The sequence below is a fragment of the Macaca fascicularis genome, chromosome 7, assembly GCF_037993035.2.
Source record: "Macaca fascicularis isolate 582-1 chromosome 7, T2T-MFA8v1.1".
NCBI classification, from domain to species: Eukaryota; Metazoa; Chordata; class Mammalia; order Primates; family Cercopithecidae; genus Macaca; species Macaca fascicularis.
The window spans coordinates 77956164-77968818 of NC_088381.1; the positions used below are offsets into that span (position 1 = coordinate 77956164).

General features: G+C 43.7%; 1 long non-coding RNA gene and 1 pseudogene across 2 annotated transcripts; both read left to right on the forward strand.

Moving 5' to 3' along the window:
• Positions 1-560: 560 nt before the first annotated feature.
• LOC135971651 (uncharacterized) lies at positions 561-5667 on the forward strand. The gene is made up of 3 exons (XR_010587898.1): positions 561-682; positions 3547-3613; positions 5455-5667. It is a non-coding gene; the product is annotated as an uncharacterized lncRNA (long non-coding RNA).
• Positions 884-1939, forward strand: LOC102131948 (putative uncharacterized protein UNQ9370/PRO34162; annotated as a pseudogene). Its single transcript, XR_010587774.1, has 2 exons — positions 884-898; positions 1387-1939. The product of XR_010587774.1 is annotated as a putative uncharacterized protein UNQ9370/PRO34162 (transcript).
• Positions 5668-12655: the final 6988 nt, after the last annotated feature.

Below are 12655 nucleotides of genomic sequence, written 5' to 3' on the forward strand. Positions count from 1 at the left end.
AAATGGACTAATACACTCCATATGGCAGATGCTTCTGAATGTGTGTTCAGAGTCCCAGGCTAAGAAATTCGGGAGTAGCCAACCTGGAGATCCATTCCTTATCTATGAGGGACATCTGAGACTCTGGCCTGGCCCATGGAATGCAGGCTGTATAGGGGATCGAGATCCTTTATTTTGGATAAAATGAAGGTTGCCTGGTGAAGATTGTTAGGGGGAGGGTGCTAAGTGAAAATGCTATATAAACTCCATGCCTTTTATAAGTGGTTGCGGTTCTTCTGCCCAGCCTGCTGCCACTGGACTCTCTTCCCTGTTTGTAAGCTCTCAGTAAAACCCCATGTCTTATTTACTGGCTCCTGGTCTCTTCTTTGGCCTTTTGAACATGGTGTCCTCCCCATTGGAGTCAAATGGGGCTTGGCACAACAAGGTGTCACAAGCCAAGGAATGCAGGTGGCCCCTAGAAGCTGGAAAAGGCAAGGGAACAGATTGTCCCTGAAAGCCTCCAGGAGGAACACAGCCCTGTTGATGCCTTGACTTTAGACTTCTGACCTCCAGACTGATGAGAATAAATAAGGGGTTGTTTTTGTCTATGAAACCTGTGGCGATTTGTTAAGCAGCAATCGGAAATTAATACAGTCACTTTCTTGTTTCCCGTTGGCTTATGTTATTTTCTGCTAAATCCAAGGTATGTGGTTTGTATATTTGTTTGTTTTGGCATGTTCTGCTGCTAAACTATATCAACCCTCTCTTCAGTTTTGCCTTTGGTTCTCAGGATCTCGGCTGGAGCTTTGTCTCTGTGCTTGAAGTTAGGGGCATCAGAGCAATCCTGTAAGTGTGAGGTTGCAACAAACAGCTGCAGGGAGCCAGGTGGTGTGTCTTTAGGGAAATGGCTCCCAACCCTGTCTGCTGCTGGAAGGGGCTTTTTTTTTCTTTTTTAACACGCCCTCTCAATTTTTTGCCTAAAATGTCTCTTTCAAATCCTAGCTTCTGAATTCCTTTCCCACACTTTCATCTCTCCTTTCCATAATTTACTACTCTTTCTACTTGATCATCAGAACATGTTAACATAATACAATCCTTGATACTTGAGGGATCTTCTTTTACCAAGTGCTTTCACATAAATGATCTCATTAAATCTTCCTACCACTGTGCTTGGTGAGCAGTGTTCAGTGTCGAATTAATGACCGTGCCCCTTTTCCACAAAGAAACATATTTTTACTCCCGGGGTTTCCTTATATAAAACTCTAAGGCCCTGGACATCAACAAGGATACACACACACACTCTCACTCACAAATAAGGTATGTAGCTTCTCACCTGCATACACACATTGTGTGGAACTCCTCCGGGTTCAATATGTTAGGAGAGGTATCTTAGCTTATGCTACAAAGACAGACATCACCTTTTTGTAAATTCTAGAGATCCAAGAGGTCCCTAGTTTCTTGATGATCTGCAAAATGAGCTCACCTGCCATGAACAGGACATGCACGGATCATGCAACCCTAGCCATAGCTCAGGTTGGGCTTCGGGTGAGCCTGGCCCAAGGCTGGAAGAAGCAGGAGAGGGCCTGGCAGAGGAGAGGGGACCTTTTTTTCCCTGCTCATCGCCCTGCAGACTGCTCAGCATTTTCCAAACCTCCCCACTGCTCCTGGGGGGGCTTCACATTTGAACATTGTCAGCCCAGAGCTGACACCCAAGCTGACCACAGTCCTAAAGCATGTTGAGTGACTCTTGGACCTGAATTTCCATAGTCTGTACTGAAAGCCACGCCCCATGGCTGCAGTTTACCTCAATCTCAGTTTGCCTTTGAAATCTATTCACAGGCTATCTCTGAAAAAGTCCTTTGGGTTTGGAAAATGGGACTTTGAAAACAAGTCCATTTTTATTGTAGATTCAGGGGGCACATGTCCAGGTTTGTTACCAGGGTATATCGGGTGGTGCTGAGGTTTGGGCTTCTATGGATCCCATCACAGAAAATAGGACTTTTCATTAATAAAGACTCCCGAGGGCTTAATCCAGAGCTGAGTTCCCCATGCGTGCTCCGTAAAGATCTGCTCATGGGAGGGTTACAACACCCATCACCTTCAATTTTCTGTTTTGAAATGGCTTTATTAGAGATGTTCAGATTGCTCTTCTCTGCGCTTATATTTATTTGAGTCCAGGAATCAAATGATGATGTATCTGGTCCCAGCAGCCTAGAAAGGCAGCTCTCCCAAGCATTTCTGAAAGGCTACACTTTACATGAGTCCTAGGCAAACAGAGAGGAGGCCCACCCCACATTACATACACTTCCCGAGGGCTCAGGCCCTGCATAGGCTCTTGGCTAAGATGCTGCTTTCAGAGTTGGAGAGGGGAGCTGTTTGCTGAGTTTTCTGATACTCTTAACTGTTGAACTGGGCAGAGTTGTGGTTTGTTCAGAGAAGAGGCTTGTATTTAGGGAAACAGTCATGGGCAATGAATTTCTAACTAATAGAACATATTTCAGAAAGGCTGTATGATGAAGCGGAAAGAGTTGAAAATTTGGGTTTGGAAGACCTAGGTCTAAATCCTGTTGTCACAACATACCAGTGGTGTGGTCCTGGGCAGGTTACTGTGAGCCTGTTTCCTCACCTGTACAATGGGTATAGTAATAATAGTGATCATAACTTACAGGGTTGTTGGGAACCTTGAATGAAAGAATGAATCTGGCCAGATGCGGTGGCTCACACCTGTAATCCCAGCACTTTGGGAGGCTGAGGTGGGCAGATCACCTGAGGTCAGGAGATTGAGACCAGCCTGGCCAACATGGTGAAACCCCATCTCTAATAAAAATGCAAAAATTAGCTGGGCATCATGGCAGTCGCCTGTAATCCCAGCTATTCAGGAGGCTGAGGCAGGAGAATCGCTTGAACCTGGGAGGCAGAGGTTGCAGTGAGCCGAGATTGTGCCATTGCATTCCACCCTGGGGGACAAGAGCCAGACTTCGTAACAAAACAAATAAAACAAAACCGGGTGGTATGTGCTTGTAATCCTAGCTACTCGGGAGGCTGAGGCAGGAGAATCACTTGAACCCGGGAGGTAGAGGTTGCAGTGAACCAAGACTGCAACCACTGCACTCCAGCCTGGGCGACAGAGGAAGACTCCATCCCCCCCAACAACAACAACAACAAAAATTAATGTGAGGCATCTGAGGCTGGGCACAGTGGCTGTAATTACATCCAGGAGTTCAAAACCAGCCTTGGCAACATAGTAAGTCCCTGTCTCTACGAAAATAAAAAATAAAAAATAAAAAAATTAGCCAGGCATGGTGGCACATGCCTATCGTCCCAGCTACTCAGGAGGCTGAGGTGGGAGGACTGCTTGAGCCCGGGAGATTGAGGCTGCAGGGAATTATGACTGTACCACTGCACTCCAGCCTGGGTGATGGAGTGAGACCTTGTACCAAAAAAAAAAAAAAAAAAAAAAAAAAAAAATATATATATATATATATATATATATATATATATAGGAATGAGTTTGAAAGCACACGGTATCTGAGTTTGTGGCTTCTACTAAGGTTTGTTTTTTTGCAGGTGGGCATAACATCCTCTTTGACCATTTCTGATATGAAACATCTAGTTCAATGTTAGCACAACTCAGGTGAGTACTCACCGACTCAAGAAAATTCCTGATGAATGCAAAATTGGAATTCGGAGCTAGCTATTTGCTTTTCAAAACATTTTTCTTCAGTGCTGTTTCTGATACCCAAATCTCTTAGAGAGTACTGACCAATAGAAATATAATGTCACACAAGTATGTAGTAAAAAATTTCCTAGTAGCTACATTTAGAAAGTAATCGGAACACGCGAAATGAATTTTGATAATATAATTTCATTTAACTTACCGTATCAAAAATATTACCCTTTCAACATAGAATCAATATGGATTGATTAAGGAGATATTTACATTTCTTTTTGGTAGAAAGTCTTTGAAATCCGGTCTGTGATTTATGCTTACAGCACATCTCAATTCAGACACCGAATTTTTACCAGAACTACTTGATCTGTATTTAGAGTTCACAAAATTTACAGCTGAGAAGTAGATTTATATACCCAAGTTGTTCCAAATATATTTAAAGGTCTTTTTTTCTTTCTTTCTTTTTTGAGATAGAGTCTTGCTCTGTTGCCCAGGCTGGAGTGCAGTGGCACGATCTCCGCTCACTGCAACCTCTGCTTGCCAGGTTCAAGCGATTCTCCTGCCTCAGCCTCCTGAGTAACTGGGATTAGGGGTGTGCCATCACGCCTGGCTAGTTTTCATATTTTTAGTAGAGATGGGGTTTCACTATGTTGGCCAGGCTGATCTCGAACTCCTGACCTCAGTGATCCACCTGCCTTGGCCTCCCAAAGTACTGGGAGTCCAAGTGTGAGCCACTGCGCCCAACTGGTTTTCTAATAATTAAATTGAGTATCGGTTTTTAAATTTAAATTTACTACAATAAAATAAAAATTCTGTTTTTCAAGGGCACTGGCCACATTTCAAGGACTCAACTGCCAAAGTAGCGATTTTATTGGACAGTGCAGCCTTGGGGTGATTAAAATTTGCTCTTGACATTCCTGTCCAGATATCCTATCTAGGGTCTTATCTTTGACAGATATTGAAGTACAGTTGTAAAGGTTAGAACTGCAGCTCTCAGATCTGGGAATCTATTTAAAATACTGATGTCCAGGTCCTCTTTAAGAGAAACTGAATTTTTCAGGTAGGCCCTGAGCATGAGTATGTTTTTCAAAACTTCCCAGATGATTCAAATGTGTACCACCAGTTAAATGCTCTGGAAGATGAATCTGGGGCTAAATCCTTGCAACAGGTTACTCCCTGTTGACTGAGCTGTCTATGGAGACCAGAACAGAAACAAGTTGGGCTTCTGTTGCATTTTTTTTCTTTTTAAAAACAACTCCTCTCTCAGAGCTTTTACAAACTTTTAAAAGTTTTATTAGTATTCTTACTAAGTGTGAGAATTATATGAATGCATTTTTAGCTGCTTTATTACTTTATAAATTAAAAAATATTTAGCCTTTGGGTCAGCATTAAGTTGATGTGTTCTTGGGGCTCTTCCCAAAAACATTCTGTTGCCAATTTATTATAAATGTTGAGGGCACCTTTCAGTACTGTGTTAATGCTTTTACTTACACTTTTTGGTAAACTGTATGATCGTAGCGTAGATCATGCATGCCAGAATTATAGCACAGCTACTTCTTGCCAACATATATTGACATAACGGCTATCATTCGATCATGACTCACTGCAGTTGATCAGCCTAATTGGTTTCAGCAACATGTCTGATCTAACTGCAGTTACATCATTGTGGTTGAGTTTGTTTGGGTGAATTTCCTGAGCTATTGTTTTCATGTCTGAATTTGCCAATTGGTCGTTTATATACCTGTCCTAGTTTGCATAGTGTGGGCATTTACATTACTTTATTCATCCACTATTCTTCCTTCCAGAAACCTAACAATAGTTTTTCATTTTACTTATTTAATCAACAAAACTTGGAGGTGCACCACCTACCTTGCTCCAAGGCACTGAGGTAAGTCTGACTGGCAATTAGATTTCATTTAGCTTGCCAGCTCCAGCTGCTGATTTCACCATGTTGAAAAGCATTCTGACTGAATTCACACCCAGGCTCAGTGGGAAAGAAAGCTGTGATTGGAGGAGAGAGTGTGGTCCCGTTGGGAAAATATTTTCTGCCCTGTGCTTGGAGCTGAGGATATAAAGACAATAAGCACTTATTCCAGCAGAGATAAAAAATTAGGAAACCATTCTATGATGTTAGTTTATAGAAAGTTCTATAGAAATACAGAAGAGAAAGCAATTTCTCTTCTGTAGGGGGTGTGGGGGCAATGGGGGTAGGGGATCAGGAGAATATGCAGTTGTCACAAAGGTAATATTTCAAGTGGGTCAGGAAGGAATTGTGGGAATTTGGCAGAAAATGAAGAAGAGCATTTTTTATGTGTGTTTTCATACATTGATATTTACTCAGAATAAATGAAACTGATTAATGCCATTGGTCAAGTTTAGGTACATTAATATTTGCACCTCATATAGACCACGCAATCTGGTATCTATTTGTGAGAAATTCAAGGCACTTTGCAATTTCTGGCCTGCTTTAATTTTTTTTTTGTTTCATTTTATTATACTGCCCTTTTTTTTGCTAAAGTAATAAGATTTATATATATACATAAACTGAGAGGCTGAGATCGCTGCCTGGCACATAGTAGGTAATACATATCTGTTGAATCAATGAATGAACATATTCAGATTACCTATATGTTTAGCGTAACTGGAGATCCTATCAAATGTCCTTGTCTGTATATCTGTCTGTCTGTCTGTCTGTCTGTCTGTCTGTCTATCTATCTATCTATCTATCTATCTATCTATCTATCTATCACATACACACCCTTTTCTACCATCAAAGCAACTGATTGCTGATGTGCTGATGGAACAACACCAGCAGGCAGGACGATCCTGTTACAACATATTCAGATCATGCTGTTCAGCTCAAGCCCCAGTGGTTTTCCATGTCTGCGAACCGAAACCCTCTTACCCCCTGCTGGCCTCTTCTCTGGGTGCTAAGCCCCTGCCCCCTTGGGCTGAGATCACTGGGCTCACTGACCTTCCTATGACTCAGCCAGGCTGGTCCTTGCCTCCGGGGGTTTGACACTTACTCATTTTCCCCCTGCTTGGAACTCTCTAGCTCAGGATGTGCTCATGACTGGCCCCTCACCTCCTGAAGGAGGTTCTTTGCTTCTCATGGAGGCCTTTCTCACCCGCAAGTTTATTTTTATTTTTAATATTTTTTGAGACAGAGTCTCACTCTGTCACCCAGGCTGGAGTGCAGTGGTGCAATTTTGGCTCACTGCAACCTCCGCCTCCTGGGTTCAAGCAATCCTCCCATCTCAGCCTTCTGAGTAGCTGGGATTACAGCCACACGCCACCACGCCTGCTAATTTTTGTATTTTTAGCGGAGACAGGGTTTCATCATGTTGGCCAGGCTAGTCTCAAGCTCCTGACTGTCCAGTGATCCATCCATCTTGGCCTCCCAAAGTGCTGGGATTATAGGTGTGAGCCACCACGCCCATTGCAGTCACTCCCCCTCCACCATCATTCCCTACTTCCTCCTTGAGTTTTCACCAGTGCAGGTGTCACTGATGTCCTACAGATGTTACTTATTTTGTTGATTGTCTATTTCTGCTCCCTCCTCCGAAGCATGTCAGCACCACAAGGGCCAACGCCTTTGTCTGTGGTGTTCTCTGTTGTATCTCTACTGCTGAGAACATAGTAGGTGATGCGTATTTGAATCAAAGAATGAACATATTCATATTGTGTGTGTGTTTAGCATAAATAACTGGGATCCTAGCATATGCAACTTATGCATTCATATTGTATGTATTTTCCACATCATAAACATTCTTTAACATGGTTTTTACTTACCATATCATTTTAGCTTGTGAATATGTAATAATATGTGCTGTGGTCTAAATGTTTGTGTCCCTCCCCAAAATTCATACGTTGAAATCCTAACTCCCAAGGTAATGGCACTATGACATGGAGCCTTTGAGACTGATTAGGTCATGAGGATAAAGCCTTTGTGAATGACATTAGTGCCCTTATAAATGAGACTCAAGGGAGCACATTTGCCCCTTCTACCATGTGAAGACACAGGGAGAAGGCACAGTCTATGAACCAGGAATGTGGACCTCACCACATACTGAATCTGCTGGTGCCTTGATCTTAGACTTCCCAGCCTCCAGAACCATGAGAAATAAATTTCTGTTGTTTATAAGACTGGTCAGTATACTAGACTTTGGTATTTTATCATAGCAGCCCAAACAGACTAAGACATTAGGCTACGCAACTCGCCTGTTCCTAGGTGGTTTCAGTCCTCTGCTGTTCAAAGTCTGTCATGAACTTCTTGTCTATAAGCTCTATGGAAGAGAAGTTCTCCTATTTTATGTGGAAGTGGTGTTGCCGAGTGAAAGGGCATGAATAATTGAGATCTGAATCCACACATCAAACTGTAGAGCCTCATTTTTAGCTGGAATTGCTTCTTTTTGTGATGTTACTTGGTAAGGGGCATGTCCTCAGCTTTTGGGAGGCACAGATTGCATGGGAACTGCTGAAAGGGGACCCGTTGGGTGTACTAGGCCAGTGACTGCATTTATGGGCCCCAAGGCCTTAAGGTGAGCGACAGCAAGTGGAAGGAGGGTGCAGAATGTGGTACTGGGCTGGAATGACTTAGTGGAGTGGGATGAACACTCTGCTCATTCACAACTGGCTTTGGGATTGTGATAGCTTCTAAACATCTTGGAGTACTAACAAGAGCCCTGGACATGAACTGGAATATGCAGGTTCAAATCCCACCTTTTCACTGACCAGCTCTGTGACCCTGAGCAAGTGACTTAACCTCTGTGAGCCCTGTGTCCTCTCTGTAAAAAGGAGGTATGAATGCCTGTGAGAACAGGGTATGGGGAGGGTTCCTGCATAACACTTCGCCCTGCCCATCTGAATAAAAGGCTGCACTCACCCTTCCTAAGGAAGATCACTTCCTGATGTTGCAGTTTGAAGGTGAATTTTGAGCCTAAATTCTCTATATAGTCCAATTCTATTAGTTCCAGGTTCAGAGATCTCAGAAGAGATGCCAGCGATTCTGGGTGTAGACCTCTCCCTCCTTCCCTCCCTTTATCTTCTAAGAGGGGACATTTCTACACCTCTTTTGGGTATCCTGAAAGGTCCATGAAGAGCAGTATGTGGCAATGGTGAGGGCAGTGGGCCCAGCCAATGTCTGTGTGGGCAGCTGAGGTGTGCAGGTGGGCACAGCCAACTGACCTCCCATGAGTGCCAGCATGGTCACGAAGCCTGGCGACTTGTTGATTAAACTGGAGAAGTGCTATTCTTAGTGGTAGGCTGTCATCCAGCCCTTATGAAAAGGGAGAGAAACCACTCAGCCAGGATCTAAAAATACTTAGAAACTGACAACCAGCTCTGGGAAGAGCTTGGACCTGGAGGCTGGCCTGGGAAGAACCAAGTGGGGGAAGACCACTTGGTGGGACTTTGCAAGATCACAGAGCCCATGGCACAAACAAATAGTTTTCTGTGTTTATGGCTCTTCATTATCTATTGTAATTAAAAAAAAAATTTGTAAATATTTTATACTAAGAGTAATAATGGTAAAAGCTGCTTTTAGAATACTTCCAAAATGGCAGATGCTGTTCTAAGCCATTGAATACATTCTGTGCTTGGACTCTGCAGTGTCTCTGTGGTTGGGTCAGGTTACTGTTGCCATTTACAGATGAGGAAACTGAGTCTTGGAGATGGGGAATTTGGGCCACTCTAGTTAGCCTGATCACAGAGGCTAATTATCTGGAATGGTCTGGAATTGGCCTTTGGTTTCCACCCCTCCTCTTTGGCAGCTCAGGGTTGCTTGGTGTTATTTTCCCAGTTGTTAACGAGCTGCTTTCTTTCAACTTCTCCAGGGAGAAAATCTTGGTTGCTGGACCTCTCAGGAAAGCTCTCAGTGGTGATTTGACTTTGGGCTTCTTTGTGGAATTTATGCCTCATGTGCAGTTAAGCACACGGTCAGGTTTAAGGAGGCCTGTTTCAGTTTGCGTAGAGATGGAGCTCTCTTTCCACCAGCCGGGAAGAAAGAGGCATATGGCGGCCTCATTGCTTGTGGATTGGCTCAGCACCAGAAGGCACTATTCCTTGTGGATGATTAGCACAGATGCCTGAACATGGATGCTTTTTATTTTAAAGCCATGTTAAATATGTTTATTGGCTTTAGCTTTATTTGACCCAATTTGTTGTTCCCTCCTGCATGCTGGGCACCTAGCGTGGTGGAAGGCTCAAAGGCTTTAGGACTACTCTGCATGGGTTCAATTCTAGCTCATGAGAGTCCCCAGTGACACAGCTACTATGTAGGCATATTCATTTCTGTCCTTTTATATTTTTATTGTAGAGGTTCCTGGAAGAGACAGAAGATGATGGATAGGCCGGTTTCAGGCTGCCGTCTTGAACTGGAAGTCTGTATCTCCCAATGCAGTTTGGATTTCTTTGGTTCTGATATTTTTATTTTATTTTATTCTGATATTTTATTTATTCGATGTTTTTTTTTCTTTGAGACGGAGTCTCGCTCTGTCTCCCAGGCTGGAGTGCAGTGGCTTGATCTTGGCTCACTGCAAACTCCGCCTCCTGGGTTCATATCATTCTCCTGCCTCAGCCTCCCGAGTAGCTGGGACTACAGGCACCCACCACCAAGCCCGGCTAATTTTTTGTATTTATTTATATTTTTTTTTAGTGGAGACGGGGTTTCACCGTGTTAGCCAGGATGGTGTCAATCTCCTGACCTCGTGATCTGCCTGCCTCGGCCTCCCAAAGTGCTGGGATTACAAACATGAGCCACCACGCCCAGCCTATTTATTTGATTTTTTAAAGAGATAGGGTCTCACTGTGTTGCCCAGACTGGAGTGAGTGGTGCAATCATGGCTCACTGTTACCTCAAGCTCCTGGGCTCAAGCCAGTCTCCCACCTCAGCCTCCTGACTAGCTGTGACTATGTGTGTGCCACCATGTGTGGCTATTTTTTTTTGGAGAGATGGTGGTCCTGCTGTGTTGCCCAGGGTGATCTCAAACTCTTAACCTTAAGCAATGGTTCTGATAATTTTTTACTGACAGGTTCTGTTTTATAGTTATCTTGTTGCCATTGCCACTTCGAATTCTATGTGGAAGGGCCTGGGGACAAATAAATAAATAAATATCCTAAACAAACACCAAAATGGTGTCAGTGGTTTCTTAGTCTGCAAAGACTGCTTGCTACAGCAATACCCCTTTCCTAGTAGAAAGGGAAGGGAAAGAGGGAGGAAGAGAGGAAGAAATCTTTTGCCAATGCTGATGACAGCAGTAAGTCAAAGTCTCAGAGCAAGCCCCTTCTCAGTGTCTCAGTGTGAAAAAGTGCTGAAAAGATGGGACATAAAGTGAGATAGGACAAATTGAGGAGGCACAGGGCATCCCGTGGGGTCCACTCCCACCCTACCAACTTTCTGCTTTGTTCTGCATGGTCAGAGCTGTTGTTGATAGTGGTTTCAGTTGTTCGCCATGTAATCTTGTGGAGCACTTTTTGTTTAGAGGATACTGACTTAACAAGCCCAAAGTAATCAATGGTGGTTCTCTGCAAATCAGCCTGGGAAAATTCTTCATAAGCCCCTTCTCTCACTGGGGACCCCCGGGCAGAGACTGAAAAACTGGGGCCAAGTTAAAGACAACCCCTATCAGGGAGGGGAATATTATCCTTGGGTCCGGCTGCAAAGGGCACCACCGGGCTGCCATCTTTGGAATGTACATTTCTCCCTGAGTTCTGCCATCTGTAAATGCCTCCTTGCATGTGTACTCGCCTGCTTTTATCCCTTGCTTCTCAAAACTGTCAGAAACTAACTGCCTCCTGGGTGAAGGCCCAGCAGAAGAGGACAGAGACCAGGCTAGCTTGTTCTTCTAGAAAGAGGAGAGAAGCACGGCACAAAAGTCCAAAGGCCTGTTACATGAAGTGTTGGCTAAATGAGGGGAAATAATGCAGACACCTCTCGCCACCCACAGCTATGTTAGTGGACATAAGAAATGACTGTTTCTAGGTGATGTCTAAGATTTCTTTCCCAAGAAGTAGGAGAAAGTCTCCGAAATAAAAGTAATGTAGTCTTGAAGAGTTTATGTATCAGCTGACCTCTAGCTCATTAGAGTCCCTGATGACGCAGTTACTATGTAGGCATATTCATTTCTGTCCTTTTATATTTTTATTGTAGAGGTTTGTTGTATAGGTTTCACATAGCAACCTATAGGTTCCAAATATGAAAAGCACCGATTAGGCCGGGTGCGGTGGCTCACGTCTGTAATCCCAACACTTTGGGAGGCCGAGGTGGGCAGATTACCTGAGGTCAGGAGCTCGAGACCAGCCCAGCCAACATAGTGAAACCCCGTCTCTACTAAAGCTACAAAAATTAGCCAGGCATGGTGGCAAATGACTGTAATCCCAGCTACTCAGGAGGCTGAGGCAGGAGAATCCCTTGAACCTGGGAGGCGGAGGTTACAGTGAGCTGAGACCACACCATTGCACTCCAGGCTGGGTGACAAGAGTGAAACTCTGTCTCGAAACAAAACACCACCACCAACAAAAAACACAAAGCACCAATTAATTCAGGGCATTTAGGCAGTTTACAGATTAAAGTGTTAGGATAGTTGGAAATATCCAAAAAGCAGTAGTCTGTCACTCAGCATGTCTGTTCTCTTGGCATCTTCAATCAAGTTTATCTACTTAGAAAATGTGTTTTCTGTGGAGAGACATGAGATAAGGCCAGTGGGGCAGGAATATGGCCAGCTGTTGATGACTGGGACTTTTTCACTTTGCTGGTTTCTTTGTTCCTTCTCTCCATAGGCTTTCTGCTCTTACCTCATCTTTTGCTTTCTTTTCTCTAACTCTCATAGAAAAAGACATTTAAAATCATACTCAAGCATCTTGGAGAAGGGGTTTGCTTATACTTGGCAGGTTGTTGCTTCCTATGTCTGAGACAAAAGAAAAGGAGGCTTTGAAATGTCATGAAATGTCAAGGAAGGTTTCCTGGATGTCAAGTAGCTGTTTCCTCACACCACGGGAATGAGTGAA